This window comes from Eptesicus fuscus, chromosome 8 (genome assembly GCF_027574615.1).
Source record: "Eptesicus fuscus isolate TK198812 chromosome 8, DD_ASM_mEF_20220401, whole genome shotgun sequence".
In the NCBI taxonomy this organism is placed as follows: domain Eukaryota; kingdom Metazoa; phylum Chordata; class Mammalia; order Chiroptera; family Vespertilionidae; genus Eptesicus; species Eptesicus fuscus.
In genome coordinates this window covers 69,152,458-69,167,046 of record NC_072480.1, presented here as the reverse complement: position 1 = coordinate 69,167,046, position 14,589 = coordinate 69,152,458, and positions in this window count along the sequence as shown.

The following is a 14,589-nucleotide window of genomic DNA, read 5'->3' as shown; positions in this document are numbered from 1 at the left end:
CCATTTCACAGTCAAAATATCATGAAGGGTTACATTATGCCTCTCTTTTTTTTTCTCCAGATTTTTTAATGTCACAAAAGCACAGACACCTACACACACCATGTTTTACAGACATGTAGATCATTAAAAATTGGTTAAGTAATCCTAGCTTGTTGATATTTACCTATACATATAAGCAATACTTATTTTAAGACAATTAATAACATAAAATAATGATAAAAATTATGAAGATTTCTGAAATTGCATTTTATGTAAGCTTTGTAAAAAACATATTTAAAATAAATTTTCTACCTATCCAAAGTCAACAATTATTAAAAAGTCAGAAAATATGGAGAAAACAATGAGGGTGAAAATATAGTGACAGATACAAATACCAGGACAAATAATGTGTTTTCTTTTAAAATGTCTATAACTGATCCATCTTAACAAAATTACCTCTATTAGTTAGAAAAATTTTCTTTGTTGTTCATTTTATTTGGACACTTGAAGTTAACCTTTGTTCTCAATGATGTAATGATTTAGATTATATATATGTGTGTGTATATATATATATACATATATACACACACATATGTATATATATGGAGAATGGATCAGAGAATGACATACCATCAAACATAATTTTAAAGAATAAAATTATTTGCTTTATATTAATATTTACATAAATTGGTAATGGTTAATTTTTTACAAATAGGTATCTAATTGACATTTAATCAAGCATACATAAGTGTATGTTAAATATAAATTAATTACTGTATGTTCAAGATACTGTAATTTTATGGTGTGTAAACATGTAAGTACATTTTAGTTAGCATTTAATTACTGATTTCACAGATTATAAATGTATAATTACCTAAATAACAATTCACTACCTTTCTAAGGAAAACAGTTTTCAGGTTAAATATGATATAAAGTTAATTAGATGTTATTTCTATGATAATAAATAAAAAGTTGTAAGTGATTTGGGCCATCTGTTTCACTTCTGAATTAACTCATCCTTACACTATTGCATGTGGAAATTACAATGTGCATAAAGACTGCTTACAAATGCATATCTATGTAAATGCAATATGATTACCCAGACAATGCAATAACATGTTTATGGAGAATACCAAAAAATATATCCTGAGGTTTTAAAATAAAAATATTACCAATTTAAAACTGAGTTAAATAAAAGTGATTAAATAGTACATTGAAACACACTTTAAAATATAAATTTACCTAAATACATGGCAATATTAATCTTCATATTATATTTTACATTATTTATTTTTTCTTGATTTTACCCTTTCTTTTACTCAGTGTTTTCCTTTTTAATTTGCCTTTCCTTTTATTTTATGTGTTCAAATAACCAATTGTGAATTCAATGTGGAACAAAATAAAATAGTGTTGCAAACTCATCTCAGTAAGTTTGGTCATTGACAATTATATTCCTTCCTTTTTGTCAGGTCTCAGTAACTTTGTGCAGGTTTACAGGTCTTCTATCACATAGACTCTGTAGTTTATAATAAGTTATAATGAAAGCTAGTTCCAAACAAATGTCTGCCACACATACAAGTGTTTACTGGCACATAGGCAGCAAAATCATTATCCAACTTGACTGTGATCTAGTGAAAGCCAACACTCTGCCCTTTCGTGTGCTAGGAAACTACCTTGCATGACATTCACAAGAGGCAGATGGACTACTATTCTAGCAACAGGATTCATCCTGCCTTCTAATTGGTGTGATTCTCTGTTGAGTGAAGAGGAAACTGTTTCAGAATCCTAAAAGCCATGTTTCCACTCCCACTGGAAGGTGTGTAAGACTTTGGATCAGTAGAGAACAGTTCATAGAAGACTTGGGCGGCTTAGACAATAGTACTCTCCGTCAAGCCATCTAGTGTTGATCAAGATAAAAATAGCTGAAGCACTTATAGTAACAGATTACTGGGATATAATCTTCTGCTTATAGTCTACCTACTAGTGACAACAAATAGTAACAAACATCCTTAGTTTGCAGAATGCTGCAAATAGCCACATATGAATATATAAAACTCCAGATGCTGAAATAATTGAAATTAAATTGCAGATAGTATAGCATATATATATATATATATGTTACCAGCATCATAACTATTATACAAAAATAATCAATTTTAAGTTGCCCAAGTAGTTTAAAACATACAGAAACAGCTATTTTAAGCAAAAGGAGAAATACTTGGAAGAACAAACCATATTTAAAAGTCAATATTGCCTACAATTACAATACAATAATTTAGGACACAGGTTTTTCTTCTTAATAATCAAAGATGAAATGTTTGCCATTGCATCATCTAGACAAAACACTATGAAAGATACATAAGGAGGATGTTAAAAGAGAGCTAACCCATAAGCTCTTCTCTAATTAAGTTTACTATACATGATCTATAAAATAAGCAGAGGGGAAAAAAATAAAGTTCTCAGTGAGCAATGGAAATACACATCTGATTAAAAGTGGTAAATTGTTTGATATAAATGTAAGTCCAGAGAGAGCTTGAAAAAGGAGAAATCACAATTATTTAGAATGTCTTCATAGATTAACTATTATAGGAATTATAAAAGTACTCATAGGCAATCTAAATTTTAAGAGATAATAAGGTCTCTGCCTCTCTTTTCAGGAGGTGCTTGAAGGAAGTCTGGCTTCTAGTGAGTTTCCTGAAAGTGGGCATTGACTCCACAATGGGAGGAAGGGAGTAACTGTATCTCAACATTTTTTCATCTCCCCTAATGTATTTTAAATGACATTTTGAAAACAGCATTCATATATTTTTATTATACAAATATAAAACAACACATTCTTGTCTCTGGTTTTGTAAGGTTGTTGTACACTTACAATTTTCAAAATACTTTGTCTTTAAATGTTGTAAAAAGATTGAGGACCTCACGGGGAAGGTAGGGGAGGGTGGGGGTAAGGGGAGAGATTAACCAAAGGACTTGTATGCATGAATATAAGCATAACCAATGAACACAGACATCAGGGGGGGTGGTGAGGGCATGAGTGGGGGGGTTGGGGGGACCATGGGGGAATAAAGACACATAGGTAATAACTTAATCCTACCTAATAAAAGAGTAATATGCAAATTGAACGCACCTTCGCTATGCCCAAGCCACGCCCACCAGCCAATCAGGGTGAGTATGCAAATTAACCTAACCAAAATGGCGGTTAATTTGCATATCAATACAGCGTAGAAAGAAGCCAAGCGCTGCAGAAGGGAGCGAAGCTGCAGAGAAGCAAGCAGGCGCAGGGGAGAAGGGAGGCAAGCTGGCGCTGCCTGACTTAGCCTGCACAGTGCAGGCCACCATGGAACCGGCAGGCCTGGTGGCCAGCGCCTGATGTCACCCACAAGGTCCAGGCCATGATAGTGACCGGGCAGGATCATCAGGCAGCACCTGACACTGTCTGCAGGGTCCAGGCGGTAATCGGGACCGGGCAGGCCCAGCGGACAGCGCCTGATGTCACCCGCGGGACCGGGAAGCCATCGGGACCAAGCATGGCGGCATGGACAGCACCTGACACTGCCCGCGGGGTCCAGGTGGCGATCGGGACTGGGCTGGCCTGGCAAATAGCGCCTGACGTCATCCAGCGGAGTCCAGGTGGCGATTGGGACTGGGCAGTTCCAGCAGGCATCGCCTGACGCTGCTCAGGAGGTCCAGGAGGCAATGGGGACCTGGCAAGTGGCATGGACAGTGCCTGATGCTGCCCGTGGGGTCCAGGGGGCAATCGGGACTGGGCAGGTGGCATGAACAGCACCTGAAGCTGCCGATGGAGTCCAGGAAGCGATCAGGACTGGGCAGGTGGCATGGATAGTGCCTGATGTCACCCGTGGGGTCCAGGGTGCAATCAGGACTGGGCAGGTAGCGTGGTCAGTGCCTGACATTGCCTGCAGGCTCCGTAGGCGGGGGTGGCCAGGGCCTCCGGGATCACTGTCTGCCCCCGGGCCACCTGAGGACACCCATGGAGTAGGCCAGGGTTGAACATTTTAATGAAGATGCGATGCCTGTGCCCTGCCCCACTGTGCCCTATCCCTGGAGAGGAGAGGGAAGTGGGCAGTTAGGAGGCACCGGGGCTCTGAAGTGGCTGGGAACAACCTGCAGGCGAGCTACAAGGAAGAGGTGCTGAACCATGAGGATGCAGAGGGCTGGCTGATGGAGGTGAGCAAAGATGCAGATGAGGCGGCTCTTGCCAGCACTGAGCTGGAAAAGTGAATCGAAAGCCTGATGGACAAAATCACCTTTCTGAAGAAGGTGCATGTCCAGTAAGCTCAGATCTCCGTGGAGATGGACGTGTTCTCCAAGTCTGACCTCTCCACTATGCTCAAGGACATCTGCACCCAGTATGAGAAGCTGGCTGCCAAGAACATGCAGAATGCCGAAGAATGGTACAAGAGCCGCTTCACCATGCTGACAGAGAGCACTGCCAAGAGCACCTACGTGGTGTGGGCCAGCGACTGCTCAAGGCCAAGACCCTGGAGATTGAAGCAATCTGGGGCATGAACAAAGCGCTGGGAAAGCAGCTGCAAGAGCTGGTGGATAAACAGAACTCCAACGTTAGTGCTATGCAGGACACAATCAACAAATTAGAAAATGAGTTGAGAACCACAAAGAGTGAAATGGCAGGATATTTAAAAGAATACCAGGACCTCTTCAATGTGAAGATAGTTTTGGATATTGACATTGCAGCTTACAGGAAACTCTTGGAAGGTGAAGAGACCTGACTCAGTTTCACCAGCGTGGGAAGCATAGCCAGCGGCTACTACCAGAGTTCCCAGGTCTTTGGTGATCTGCCTATGGTGGTTTACAGAATATCTCCTACTTGATGTCTTCTCACTTCTTCCCTTATTAATACACCAGCCACTTCCAGGAGGAGCAGATCGAGGTGGAGTAGACCATTGAGGCTGCAAAAGCTGAGGAAGCTAAGGATGAACTCCCTTCTGAAGGAGAAGCTGAAGAGGAGGAAAAGGAGAAGGAAGAGGCTGAGGAAGAGGAAGGAGAGGAAGAGGAAGAAGGTGCCAAGGAAGAATTTGAGGATGCAAAGGAGGAAGAAGGAGGTGAAGGTGAAGGAGAAGATGCCCAAGAAGCTGAGGACGAGAAGAAAGATGAAGGTGCTGGGGAGGAGCAAGCAACCAAGAAGAAAGATTGAGCCCTCCTTTCCTTAATTATTTCAGGAATAATCCTCCCAAAACCAGGTCAACCCCGCCACCAACCAAGCAGTTGAGTTCCCAATACTATATGAATTAAGAAGTCAATATATATAACATTCTGAGGTGACACAGGTTGGACATTAAATGTTATGCTATGACTTTTCTCCTTGTGCAGAGTATCTGTTTGCTTGCAGAGGGGCTTCCTGGCTTGCTGCCAGCCTGTGCATGGTCCACGCTTATGAGTTCAGGATCTATGACAATGTGAATAATTCAGATGTTTACAATAAAAACACATGAATACACGAATTCACTAATGTTAATGTTAAACTTCATGGAAAAAATAGTCCTTTGAATCTTTGGTGGTTAGAAATTAAAGACCTCAAATCATGTGCAATAAACAGTAAATAAAGTTACACTGAATGACAAAAAAAGAATACATTAGGGGCCAGGAAATGTCAAAAGAACTGGGCAGCCATTCCCAGATCAGGAAGGGATGTCACAGGGTATATATTATTGCTACGAATACAACATATACAATGTAATGTATTAGATGCCTTCCTATTGGATGAAGTATATATTCTCATAGAGTAATACTGGTAGATATGTTATAGTTATGGCAGTATATCATATCCTATCTATATTAATAAAAGGGTAATATGCTAATTAGACCAAGAGACCTTCCAGATGTCCTTCTGGACAAAGCCATGGTGGCGGGGCTGAGACAGAAGTGGTTATGGGTGATCAGGCCAGGAGGGGAGGGCAGTTGGGGATGATCAGGCTGGTGGGGGCTGTAGTTTGGGGCAAGCAGGCCAGCAGGCAGAGTGGTTAGGGGAGATCAAGCAGGCAGGCAGGTGAGCGGTTAGGAGCCAGTAGTCCCACATTGCGAGGGGTTTGTCCAACTGCAGGTTTAGGCCTGAACCCACAGGCCTAAACCTGCAGGCCAGGCTGAGGAACCACCCCTTCCCCATGCACAAATTTCGTGCACCAGGCCACTAGTCAATAATAAAAAGAAAAAAGTTGAGGATTCCAAAGAGCTTTAGTTTTTCTGAATTATATTTACCAATACTTACCACGTTGAAATTAAATTAACAGCATTTTAAATATTTTCTTATTTCATTAAATATTATAGCAAAATGCATTATATGGTAGTGTAATATATTACTTAAAATAACGCTATGTTTTCCCAAAAGAAATTGAGTTAGAAGAATGGCATTGTTTTACATTTTTATAAATATCTTTAATAACTGGCCTAATATAAGAAAACTGTATCCCCCAGCTTCTGCATTCCATATGAAGCAAATTACTGTTTTAAAGTATATGCACACAAAAATTTGGCCTCCTACAGATATGTTGTTGGAAGCTCTTTTCAGATAATGGTTATTATTATTTTTGATACCACACGAAAGCTTATCAAATGGAAAAATTTTACTAGCATTTTTAAATTAATTTTTATTTTTTAATTAAATTTATTGGGGTGACAGTCTACATGATCAATAGCTTTCAGGTGTGGGTTTTTAAATGCCCATTGCATTGTAATCTGAAAAAAAAAGATTAATACATTTTCAAATTCCTTTGCATGCAAACACACTGTCCTGTTTTTCACTTTGACTAAGTCTTTTACCCAGCAAATGATTTTACACCATCATGCATAGGTCAGTTGGAAAATACCGCTTCACGGGCTTATGCAAAGTTTCCAAACATCGACATAATTTACCATCTACACTAATAAAAGAGAAAGATGCAAATTGACCATACCTTCATGATGTCCACCAGCCAATCAGGAGTGATTATGCAAATTAACCCAACAAAGATAGCAGGTTATCATACACAAGCACTGAGCAGCCGGAGGTGGGATGCGTGTGTTGTCACCATGGCGAGGATGCAGGCATTCTGCACTGCCCCAGCAGCTCCGGGCCTCTGGGCAGCGTGGGAAGGCTGAAAGGTGGCTCTGGGCCAGAGCGAAAGTGGTGCCGGCAGCCAGGGGAAGGTAGGCCCATTCTTGCATGAATCTTCATGCATCGGCCCTCCAGTGTAATATAAAGCAAATTCATACTCAAGTTTTCATCAGAGAAGCTCTTAAATGTTTTTAAGCTATAAAGCTCATGTTGGTAGAGAGAAGAATTCCAAAATTCTAATTATTCCTTGAAAACTTGGATTTTTCCATTGGCAATACTTACTATCAGTTGTTGTTCTGGAAGTGATAGACTTATTTCATTCATTCTTTAGAAAGTCTACCCTGTACTCAAATGTGAATAACCTCAGGTTTCTGTCAGCTGTTCTTTTAAGTAAAAATGGTATACCATAAAACAAAAAACCAGCAGTTAGTCTCACAATTCCAGCCATCACAAAGGTATTTTTCTTTTATCAAGAAAACATCACATGCCTATATGCAGCCAAGATGTTTTCAGATGCTTTTCATAAGTAGCATAAAAAGACATGCACATGAGGCTGAAGATTAATTACATTAAAAACTTGAACTACTTTGTCAGGACATTCTTATGTGAAATGTCACTCTATTTTTTTTTTTCCCCTGGGAGCACAAGAGCTGACAAACAGTGTGTTTCAGTAGAGTCAGGCACTGCTTTTCCTGCTCCTGCTCCTGCTAAGGTGCCATCATTGAACATGCTTACAGAGAGAAAAAGGTAAATATCTTATCATTGCTATGAGGATGGTTTTAATTTATGAGCCCCTTGGAAAGTTTTTGGGAATCCCCCAGGGGTCCCAAACTACACTTGGAGAATCACAGCTGTAAAGCAATAAGAAAATGTATACAGAAGGGCTATATACAGTATTTTGAGATTCCTTCTATTTTCTATTTCTGTTTTTTAACCATCTCTATAGGATGGTGAGTGGGAGGATGGGGAATAATCATAACTTTTAGCCTCTAAGTGCTAATGGTGGGCAGAGAAGAACAACCATATTTCCACCCCGGAACTAATCCATTCAGACAGTCAAGTTCATGTAGTTGCTACTTTTGTAAAGTGACAAACTGTAATCCAAATATTACAGTCTTCTAGAGTCTCTAAAAAACAAAATTTACTTACAGTATATGTCTCTGGGATTGCTACACTACCTATGTCGAAGAGTCCTGACAATCTAATAAAAGAAGAGATGAAAAGCTTTTTCACAGTTACTGGAACACATCCAGCCAGTTCTCCTCCTCTTCCTTCTTCCTCTCCTCTTCCTCCTCCTCTTCTCCTTACTTCTTTTCCTATAGCTCCTCTCACTTCCCCCTCCTCTTTGCTTTCTTTCACTTCCTTAGAGTGCAACAGAGTGACTGGCAAATGGTGAAAAATAGGGGTGTAATAACTGTTTGTCTAGCAGGTGACTTCTGAGTGAAGTTGGGTCCCCTCTTTTCTGCATCTTGTTCCCATACCTTCTTTGTTGTAGAAAGGTGGGGTCTCCTTGGATTTTGGCAGTGTGTCCCCCCGCCCCACGTTATTTTTGCTATGGAAATAATGACCCATTATATTCTAAAGTTCATGACCTGAATTTTATTTTTGGTGTCAACTATACTTAGGCATCATTAGACACAAATAGAACAAAGGATCATAAATATATTTACAGAGAGTAAGCTGAAAAACAAAATAATTTCCATACAGGATGTCACAAGTTTGAAACCTTTTGCCAAGCATTTTAGTTACCCTGAGCTAACAGATTTTATATGTGCTTTTTATTACCTTATCTTTGAAAGGTTTTATATGAAAGCTACTCTGGCATTTTTCAATACTTCAGAAGCCAAAAAGAATTGTGTGTGCTTTTTACTTGAGTGGTGAGGGAATTTAAATGGATGCTGTGCCTGTGAATATATGCATTTTTATAATGCAAGTACATGAGGGATGCTGCAGGAAAACAAAATTAGTTCATTGACATATTATTAATTCTGGAACTAACTTATTCTTTTCAGGCCTCTTATAAATATAGTTATCAATGCCTCATGTTGCAAAGAAAGAAAGCGGGTTTGAGCATGAACAGTATACCTCAAATTTTTTTGGTCAACTGCTTTTGGAAGAGTGAAGAAACTCAACCTAAAGTATTCAATAAGAGGTATTTTAGAAGAATGTTAAGTGTCTATTTTCAGGAAAGGAGGGATTTATATAAAAAAACAGAAATTTATTTGAATAGTGTGATACAGGTATATATAATTTCTAATAGCAGAGGTTTGAATTTATAGTTCATAGTATATATTGTGTGTTTTCTTATAATAAAATACTGATTCATTTGTTTTTAGTTATATTTTATTTATTTATTTATTTAATTGTTTGATGGTAAGAAGAAAACATTTAATATAGATTCTAAACTCTGACTATAAAAATGACAATTGGGAAGAGAGGAGAAATTCTAGTTGAAGGAAATGGTGTAAAAGACTGAGAAAAAGGAATATAACAGATAAGTTCTTAAGAACAAAACAAAACGTAAATTGGAATCTACACTCAGATAGATTAAAAGCAGAGAAGACTTAAAAGAAAGTTGGGCAGAGCCTTGAAGTCTTTATTAGGAGTGCCAGATTGATTTCAAGTTTAATTAACTAGTCTATGGGGCATTTTGAAAATATTTGACAAGAATTTTGATACCATCAGATTAACAATAAAGACCAGTGTTAATTATGTAGCAATTTGCAAGGCCTGCATAGACTCCTAGCAAACAAATTATAAAGAGGCATAAATCCTTGACATAGGACATTTTGAATGCCTTGGTGGCATATATCATCCTTTTCTTTGTAAACAGAAAAGTATAGCTGATTTTAAGTCATACAAATGTGAAGAAAACTCAGCAAGAAACGTTAAAAAAGAGAATTTGTCAGTATTTCTTAAAATATGTACATCAATTGCCCTTCAGTGAATTATATATATGTGGAATCAATATTGGAATAAATAATTAAAAGATAATGAAATAAAACATATGAGGTACATTTTTAGTTAAAGAAAATATAGGTGTCATATCAATGTGACAGATATTATTTGTAAAGAACATCTTTATCAGTAGTGTCAATCAATTGGCTAAGTCATAAATCACATTGATACTGATAACAAGACAAAGAAAAATATTTTATGCAATGAAACTTCAATGCAAAATTATTAAGCACTTCCTTCTTAAAATGTTTGACACATATCAGAACTTGATTAACATTTTAAAATATATTATTTTATTTGACTTTAAAATAAAATATATGGTAACATAAAAGTACATAGTAGTTTATTTTTCACCTTGTATGTAATTAAGTTTATGTGCAAGAGTATAATTTGATTAAGGAATTTTGCTAATTTTTTTCTGATTTTAAATGGAATACATTTGTCATTAACTACTCAGAAATGTTGTAACTTGTGCCTGTTTAAACTATTAGGAGTATGACAGTTATGCCTTGGTACCTTTGTTATCTTCATCTTAAATTATAAAATGTATTTTATATGAAAAACATAATTTTTAATTTATTTGAAAAATTTAATTGATTTGTCCATTTTTATGAAAATGAATGATTTAATGAATTCTTGTTTTTATTTTATAGAGTTTTGTACAGGATATTTTAATGGGGATCACTGAGCCAATATCCCACTTCATGTATGTTTCATTTCTCTTTTCATCCATTCTTTGATTTTCCAGATGTTTGCATAAAATAATCATGGTCAACTACTAAACTTATCCCATTGTATTCATATTCACATTTCTCATTTACACTGGAGTTAGTCTATGACTTACATTTTTTTTTACTGTAGAATGAAAACTATTTTTAAATTACTATTTTTAATTAGTATCTTATGTTTTAATTAACCGTGTTTTTAAGATATAATCATTTTGGTAGACATAAACAATAGCAAGAAAAATGCACATTTAAGTAAACTAAACAATAACATTCAAATTACATTAAAAATATTTACCAACACAAACCATATTCGAATTTGAGTATTAGTCAAGATGAACTGACCAATGTGACTTTTGTAGCTTATAAATAACCTTACAGAGCATGACAATTATAAAAATGTAATTAATCTGTGGAAAGCAAAATTAAACTTTAATTCTACAATACAAAATGAACATGAAAACATTGCTTCATCTAGTTTTTTTCTTAAGAAACCAAGTTTCTTTTCAGAGTATAATTTGAGAAATAGCACTTAACGCTTATTCTTCCTAAATTTTGTTATCTACCTGCCATTGCTTTCATCATATCAAATGTAGCAGCAAGTCCACTCTTTCTATAGCATCCAGTAGATGCATTTATGCATTTGCATCATTCCCTTGGAATGACTGATCCATGGGTGGCTGGATGCCTTCAAGGAGTACAGGAACTTAACAATTACTTAAATAAAAGTATGTTGGAAGGGCTAAGGTAATAATTATAGATCTATATTCCACATGACTCTTAACAAAGCAAAAATATTAGCCTCTAGTTTTCCTTTGTTGACTGGATGTGTAATGTATTATAGATTACAATGAGCAATGGGAAGGAAATCCAAGTATAGAATGAGATACAGACATCCTGCTGTATCCACTAGGAATTGAAATTTGTCCTTTGCTGACAATAATTGTATAACAATTTCCATTTAAGTTACATTAGTACATTTCCTTTATTTATGAGATCTGTGTTTAACATAAACTATATATTTATTATTTTATTTTCATTTTAGACAACTCAGGATTAGAAAATAAAGCCAAGTGGTGAAGAAATATATCAGTCATTAAAATCAAGACTTTATCTTTTAGCTTGTAGGTCACAACTGGATATAACTTCTCCAATGCCATAATTCAAGGTGCAATCAGAATTGAGTCATCAGAATTAGTATTGTGCTGTACTAATGCAGATGTTAATAATGGGAAATACTGAGTCTGAGGTATATGGGAATAAACTCTACTATCTTACAACTTTTCTCTAAAACTAAAATTATCCCAAAATATTTTTCAAAATGTATAAAAAATAATTGAGTCTTTACTTAATCAAGACATATTTCTGCCTTAAGTTGAAAGAGCCACAACAGGCAGGAATGAGAAAGCCCTGGAAGCAAATTTAGCTATACCAAATGAAACCCCAAAGCTAACATGGATAATGAGAAATTCATCTGAAAATGTGGAGGCACTGCAGAGACTGGAGGAGAACTCAAAGAGCAGTGGTAAGCAGTGTTGAGCATTGCATGTGGGTGCCAAGTCTAAGTGCGAGTTTCAGAAGTGAAAATGTGTAGAACAGATTAGACAAGGAAGAACTAGAGAGATATAGGAATGGGAATATGGGAAGAAAGTTTTCCCCCAGAGCCAGATGGATGAGTGTTTTCAGATGGTGTTGAGCTAGACTTAGTCAGTTATGTTTGTTCTTTGTCCAGTTCCAAAGGGCGTCTGTCTTGCTCTCTAAGGGGTTGTTGATTCAACTTGTAGCGGTTGAACTTACATACTGAATGAAGCATACGTCAAGGAAGAAAAGATTGTAGGAAAGCTGTTCAGAGATAAGATGATGACTTGAAAATGGCTGAGCCTGAGCAATCAACAATGGCAATAACAAAGAAGAAACAGACACAAAAACATTTATAAGGCAGAGTTATGAGAACTTGAAAACTGACTGCAGATAGGAGGTAAGAAAAAGAGAATAAATAATACCACATGATTCTCAGCTTGAATGATGGGGACGAAATGATGAGAGGGAAAATAATGCATTTATATTCACATATGCTTTACTTAAAGTTGCCAGGAGGTACCCAATGTAGGGACTTCTCAAGGCATTTGAATATATGGCTTGAGAAACATGGAAAGGATCAGGGTTGAAGATGCAATAATGTATAGAGAAGTAAATATTGACAATTAGGAGTGGATTCGATTATTAAAGCTGAGTTTTCATTGTGGGGAAAAATTACCCAGGGCAGAATTTTGAAAAAAAAAAAAAAAAACACAAAAAAACACTTAGCAGCGAGGCATTATGAAGAGAAGCTTGTTAATGAAAGAGAAGACATGGTGGTCAAGAAAGTAGGAGACTCCAAAGTGTACAATAGCATATAAGTCTAAGGGTATGTCTCCACAACAATCCTTTCTCAGGGGCTGGAATAAATTCATGAGCAAATTTGCAGGTGATGTGCTTGTGGTTTTGCATGGAGAAGCCTTTCACTGTGTATGTTAGTATGAAAGACAGGGAGCTGCACATAATCAATGTATATATGATCATCACCCTCATCATTCAAGGGATAAGACATTTAAGCACAAACATTAAACACTGCTTTCTGAAACATGATCATTTTATGTAGTTTGCAAACACTTGGTTAATTCCTAATTATCCCACCAATGTAGTGGATTTTTAACATATCCAAACAGTAATAAACATGTTGCTTCTCTCTTCCTCTCAGGCAAAGATAGATTCATGCCATCCTCATTAATTCACACCTAAACTAGAGTCTCCTGTGTTTGATCTGGGAATGAATGGCATACTTAATTCCTCATATTATGAATTGCGAATTCTGAAACTAAACTTAAATGTTTATTCAGTGAAAGGAAAGGGTGCCCCTGAAGTTTCACTGTCTCTGAATAAGATTTTCGCTAGATGGAGAGGTATAAGAAATAATCAGAAGAGGTAAGTGCCAGGCTTGGTCTTAAATAGAGGAAAGAAGAGGTCGAGAAGAGGTTTGGGGAGGCATTGAGGAAAAGCCTAGATTGAGGAGGCATTGAGGAAAAGCTTCGACACTGAGGAGTAGGAACAGAGCCCTAAGGGAAAGTTCTGCATACAATATAAACTGTCTTAGTATTCTTCATTTTGAAGATTTAGGTGGTAAAGTGAAAAATACTAGTAAAAATATGTGAAAACCCTCTCTTAATAAGTTCTACATCAATTCATAGTCCAATAAAAACAACTTATATACAAAATGTGCTTTGTTTTCTCACTTATTTAATGCTAATAAAGTTTTGGAATCAAGGAGGCTATGTCTGAAAATAAGAAAACACTTGTTCATATTGCTTTATGACAATTAACCAGGTAGTTGGCAATCTTAAAATTTAAAATTCAGAAAATAAATTATGTCCAGAGAAATGAGTAAGCAAAATATTTTAAATTTTTGTCTTGCCTTATCATCATAATTTCTATCACAAGACAGACATTTCCAATAGTTTTATTTCACATATACCAATTCTACTAAGTTTTAGCAAGTTACCAATACAGAATTTAGAAACATTTGTAAAATTACTCATATTATGTTTATGAAACACTAAGTCTATATCATCAGTTGAATATAAGGGCTCATATATATTTGAATATAATAACATTAATCCTAATTTATGATTCTTTACTCTGAATTTTTCCCTAACAATATTAATTCCTCTGCATAGACACATCCTGTCTCTCATAGAAAGCAGCTCTATTTTTTTTTTGCTTATGCTCCCACTTAACAGCAGTCATTAATTTACTGATACCCCTGTCTATCAGGCCCACATCAACTTGATTAGGGCTGTTATCCTAATCAAAAGA